This window comes from Petromyzon marinus, unplaced genomic scaffold (genome assembly GCF_048934315.1).
Source record: "Petromyzon marinus isolate PM22_M1 ecotype Great Lakes invasive population unplaced genomic scaffold, UKy_Petmar_22M1.pri1.0 PM_Scaffold_516, whole genome shotgun sequence".
Lineage (NCBI taxonomy): Eukaryota > Metazoa > Chordata > Hyperoartia > Petromyzontiformes > Petromyzontidae > Petromyzon > Petromyzon marinus.
Window position 1 is genome coordinate 55,374 of NW_027423520.1, and position 6,000 is coordinate 61,373.

The following is a 6,000-nucleotide window of genomic DNA, read 5'->3' on the forward strand; positions in this document are numbered from 1 at the left end:
TGCTAGAGGCTACCTGGGGGATCTTTGTCTTTGCTACTAACAGGACTTGCCCCTACAGCCCTGCTAGAGGCTACCTGGGGGATCTTTGTCTTTGCTACTAACAGCACTTGCCCCTACAGCCCTGCTAGAGGCTACCTGGGGGAGCTTTGTCTTTGCTACTAACAGCCACTTGCCCCTACAGCCCTGCTAGAGGTTACCTGGGTGATCTTTGTCTTTGCTACTAATAGCACTTGCCCCTACAGCCCTGCTAGAGGCAGCATGGGCGGGGCTGCTTATGTTAATGTGGCCCATGCGCGTCGGCAGCATGGGCGGGGCAGCTTATGTTAATGTTGCCCAAGTGTGTCGGCAGCATGGGCGGGGTAACTTATGTAAATGAAGCCCAAGTTTGTCAGCAGGATGGGCGGGGCAGCTTATGTTAATGTCGCCCAAGTGTGTCAGCAGCATGGGCGGGGCAGCTTATGTTAATGTAGCCCAAGCGCGTCAGCAGCATGGGCGGGGCAGCTTATGTTAATGTAAGTGATGGGAGGAGTTGGAAATCAATGCACCTCGTTTTACACAATCATACTGCTGACGGTGCAGGTTGCTGCTAGTGGTGATGGTACTAGTGGGTAGTGATGGTACTGGTGGGTAGTGATGGTAATAGTGGGTAGTGATGGTAGTAGTGGGTAGTGATGGTGGTGGTGGTGGGCTTGCACCAGTAAAGGGCTACAGCTAGTAGTGATGGTAGTAGTGGGTAGTGATGGTACTAGTGGGTAGTGATGGTACTAGTGGGTAGTGATGGTACTAGTGGGTAGTGATAGTACTGGTGGTGGTGGGCTACCACCAATGAAGGACTACAGCTAGTGGTGATGGTAGTAGTGGGTAGTGATGGTACTGGTGGTGGTGGTGGTGAGCTACCACCAATGAAGGACTACAGCTAGTGGTGATGGTACTAGTGGGTAGTGATGGTACTGGTGGTGGTGGTGGGCTTGCACCAGTAAAGGGCTACTGCTAGTGGTGATGGTACTAGTGGGTAGTGATGGTACTGGTGGTGGTAGTGGGCTTGCACCAGTAAAGGGCTACTGCTAGTGGTGATGGTACTAGTGGGTAGTGATGGTACAGGTGGTGGTGGTGGTGGGCTACCACCAATGAAGGACTACAGCTAGTGGTGATGGTACTAGTGGGTAGTGATGGTACTGGTGGTGGTGGTGGGCTACCACCAATGAAGGACTACAGCTAGTGGTGATGGTACTAGTGGGTCGTGATGGTACTGGTGGTGGTGGTGGGCTACCACCAGTAAAGGGCTACTGCTGGTAGTGATGGTACTAGTGGGTAGTGATGGTACTGGTGGTGGTGGTTGGCTACCACCAATGAAGGACTACAGCTAGTGGTGATGGTACTAGTGGGTAGTGATGGTACTGGTGGTGGTGGGCTTGCACCAATGAAGGACTGCCAGGTCTAAAATGGAAACATTACAGCCATTTGACTTGAACTGGTTGATAATGTCCCATCATGTCGGTTGAAATTGTGTCTATGTCTGTATATGTTGATGGCTTCATGAACGAATCTTTGTTGATAGCCAGTGGGTTCATATTCTTGGTTCTTTCGGTAAAGTCACAAACCACGTTAGAAGGGAAACAATAAAATAATAAAAATATAAAACAATACAATTCTCACGACGTTTCGACTTCACAAGAAGCAATCATCATCAGCTGTGAAAACCACAGCAAGAACATTTGAAAAAAGTGGCGGTGTTTTTTCAAATGTTTTTGCTGTGGTTTTCACAGCTGATGATGATTGCTGCTTTGTGTTGCAGTCGAAACGTCGTGAGAATTTTATTGTTTTATTTTTATTTATTATTTTATTGTTTCCCTTCTAACGTGGTGGTGACTTTACCGAAAGAACCAAGAATAATAATTTTATTGTTTTACAATAATTTTATTGTTTTATATATTTTTATTATTTTATTGTTTCCCTTCTAACGTGGTGGTGACTTTACTGAAAGAACCACGAATAATAATTTTATTGTTTTACAATAATATTGTTTTATATTTTTATTATTTTATTGTTTCCCTTCTAACGTGGTGGTGACTTTACCGAAAGAACCAAGAATAATAATTTTATTGTTTTATATATTTATTATTTTATTGTTTCCCTTCTATAACGTGGTGGTGACTTTACCGAAAGAACCAAGAATGTGAATCCCTGCAGTCACGAAAGCTTTAAACCGAAATTTAGCCGGTGGGTTTGCAAAGCACCTTCCTCTTAGAGAAATCAATTTCGTGCGTGCCAGCCGCATCAGCCACGGCAGAAGTATTGGTCCTAGGGGCCGTCCCATAAATGACGTCACGCACCTGGGGGTGCTTGGGGGGGTCAGACATTTATGACGATGCGTGACGAGAGGGGGGGGGGGTGAGAAATGTGACGTCACATCAAAATGCGAAACTTTATCAATAAATACAGACAACACGTTCTACTTGAATTAAGTTGACTTTTTTTAAAATAAATGTTTTTCTTAAATTTTGATTTAAAGCTTTCGTGACTGCAGTGATTCATATTCTTGGCTCTTTCGGTAAAGTCACGTTGAAGGGAAACAATAAAATAATAAAATATATACAATATATATGTTTTATATATACTTTATTATATAAAGTAATAAAATATATAAAATAAATATGTTTTATATATTTTATTGTTTCTTTTCAACGTGACTTTGAAGGGAAACAACAATAAAATAATAAAAAAATATATAAAATATATGTTTTATATATACTTTGTTATATAAAATAATAAAATATATATAATATATGCTTTATATATGTTTTATTATTTTATTGTTTCCCTTCAACGTGACTTTACCGAAAGAGCTAAGATAATAAATGTTTGTCTCCCACAACATCAGAGTGCGGCGCCTACGTTAAATACGCAACTACGATGGCAATCGTTTTAAAGCGATTTGAAGCACCTTTTATTTTCAAAATGTAAATATGGTTTTGGTGGGGGGCGGAGCCGGTTCACGCCCACTTCACGTCATTCATATGCAGTCTCCGCCCCCTTGCCTCAAGGTTGATTGACGTGGAGTGGGCGTGGTTCATACCCATACATGGGCATGGGCGGGGGGCACGAGGTTGATTGACGTAAAGTGGGCGTGGGCATACCCATATATGGGCAAATGGGGGGGGGCACGATTATGATTGACGTAGAGTGGGCGGGGTTTATACCCATACATGGGCGGGGGCGGGCACGAGGTTGATTGACGTAAAGGGGCGCTAGGCATACCCATACATGGGCAAATAGGGGGGGGGGGGCACGATGATGATTGACGTGGAGTGGGCGGGGTTTATACCCATACATGTGCACGAGGGGGCGTGGCTCAAAAATGATAGCCGTGGAGTAGGCGTGGTTTATGTCCATATATGGGCATGAGGAGGGCGGGACTTTGAGGTTGATTGACGTGAGACTCCTCCCCCTTCTCGTCGTTCTAAGATGGCGACTCTGTGAAGAGAGAAGCCGTGGTTCGCGATTTGGTAACGGAAGCCGCCACGATTTTTACTTTTTAACTTCTTTAAACTTCTTTAATTAAACAAAAAATGTGAACGTAGAACTAATGAAAGTTAAGTCGTTGGTTTTTTTGTATTTTGTCTTAATTTTAAAGCGAAAAAATTCGCTTTAAAATTTGTTGAAATCCCCTCACGACTACTTTCACCACTCTCACCATCACCATCATCACCACTCTCACCATCATCATCATCATCATCACTCTCACCATCATCACTCTCACCATCACCACTCTCACCATCACCACCATCATCACCACTCTCACCATCACCATCATCACTCTCACCATCATCATCATCACTCTCACCCTCATCATCACCATCACTCTCACCATCATCACTCTCACCCTCACCACCATCATCACCACTCTCACCACCACTCACCACCATCATCACCACCATCACTCTCACCATCACCATCATCATCACTCTCACCATCACCATCATCACCCTCATCATCACTCTCACCATCACCACTCTCACCCTCACCACCATCACTCTCACCATCACTCACCACCATCATCACCACCATCACCCTCACCCTCACCACCATCATCACCACTCTCACCATCACCATCATCATCACTCTCACCATCACCACTCTCACCCTCACCACCATCATCATCACTCTCACCACCACTCACCACCATCATCACCACCATCACTCTCACCACCACCATCACCATCATCACCACTCTCACCCTCATCATCATCACTCTCACCCTCACCACCATCATCACTCTCACCATCACTCTCACCACTCTCACCCTCACCACCATCACTCTCACCACTCTCACCATCATCACCCTCATCATCATCACTCTCACCACCACTCACCACCCTCATCACCATCATCACTCTCACCCTCACCACCATCATCATCACTCTCACCACCACTCACCACCATCATCACCACCATCACCCTCACCACCACCATCATCACCACTCTCACCCTCATCATCATCACTCTCACCATCATCACTCTCACCCTCACCACCATCATCATCACTCTCACCATCACTCTCACCACTCTCACCCTCACCACCATCACTCTCACCACTCTCACCATCATCACCCTCATCATCATCACTCTCACCACCACTCACCACCATCATCACCACCATCACTCTCACCCTCACCACCATCATCACCACCACCATCACCCTCACCACTCTCACCCTCATCACCATCATCACCACTCTCACCATCATCACTCTCACCCTCACCACCATCACTACTCTCACCACCACACTCACCATCACCACCCTCACCACCATCATCACTCTCACCACTCTCACCCTCACCACCATCACCACTCTCACCACCATCATCACTCTCACCACTCTCACCCTCACCACCATCACCACTCTCACCACCACTCTCACCATCACCACCCTCACCCTCACCATCATTATCATCACCACCATCACCATCACTCTCACCATCATCACCACCACTCTTATCACCATCATCACCATCACTCTCACCATCACCACTCTCATCACCACTCTCACCACTCTCACCCTCACCACTCTCACTCTCACCACTCTCACTCTCACCACTCTCACCATCATCACCCTCACCACTCTCACCATCACCACTCTCACCCTCACCACTCTCACCACTCACCATCACCACCATCATCACCATCATCCCCACTCTCACCATCACCACCATCACTCTCACCATCACTCTCACCATCACCACTCTCACCCTCATCATCACCATCACTCTCACCATCACCACCACTCTCATCACCCTCACCACTCACCCTCAACACCATCATCACCACCACCATTACTCTCACCACCATCACCACTCTCACCACTCTCACCACCATCATCATCACTCACCACCATCACCACTCTAACCATCACCACTCTAACCATCACCACTCTCACCATCACTCTCACCACCACCATCACTCTCACCACTCTCACCATCACCCTCACCACTCACCACCATCATCACCATCACTCTCACCATCACCACTCTCACCATCACCACTCTCACCATCACCACCACCATCATCACCATCACTCTCACCACCGTCACCACTCTCACCCTCACCACCATCACCACTCTCACCCTCACCACTCTCACCACCATCATCACCATCACTCTCACCATCACCACTCTCACCATCATCACCATCACTCTCACCACTCTCACCATCACCACGCTCACCATCATCACCATCATCACCATCACTCTCACCACTCTCACCATCACCACTCTCATCCTCACCACTCTCACCATCATCACCATCACTCTCACCACTCTCACCATCACCACTCTCACCACTCTCACCACCATCATCACCATCACCACTCTCACCATCATCACCATCACCACTCTCATCACCATCACCACTCTCACCATCACCCTCACCACTCTCACCACCATCATCACTCTCACCATCATCACCACCACTGTCACCACCATCACCACTCTCACCACCATC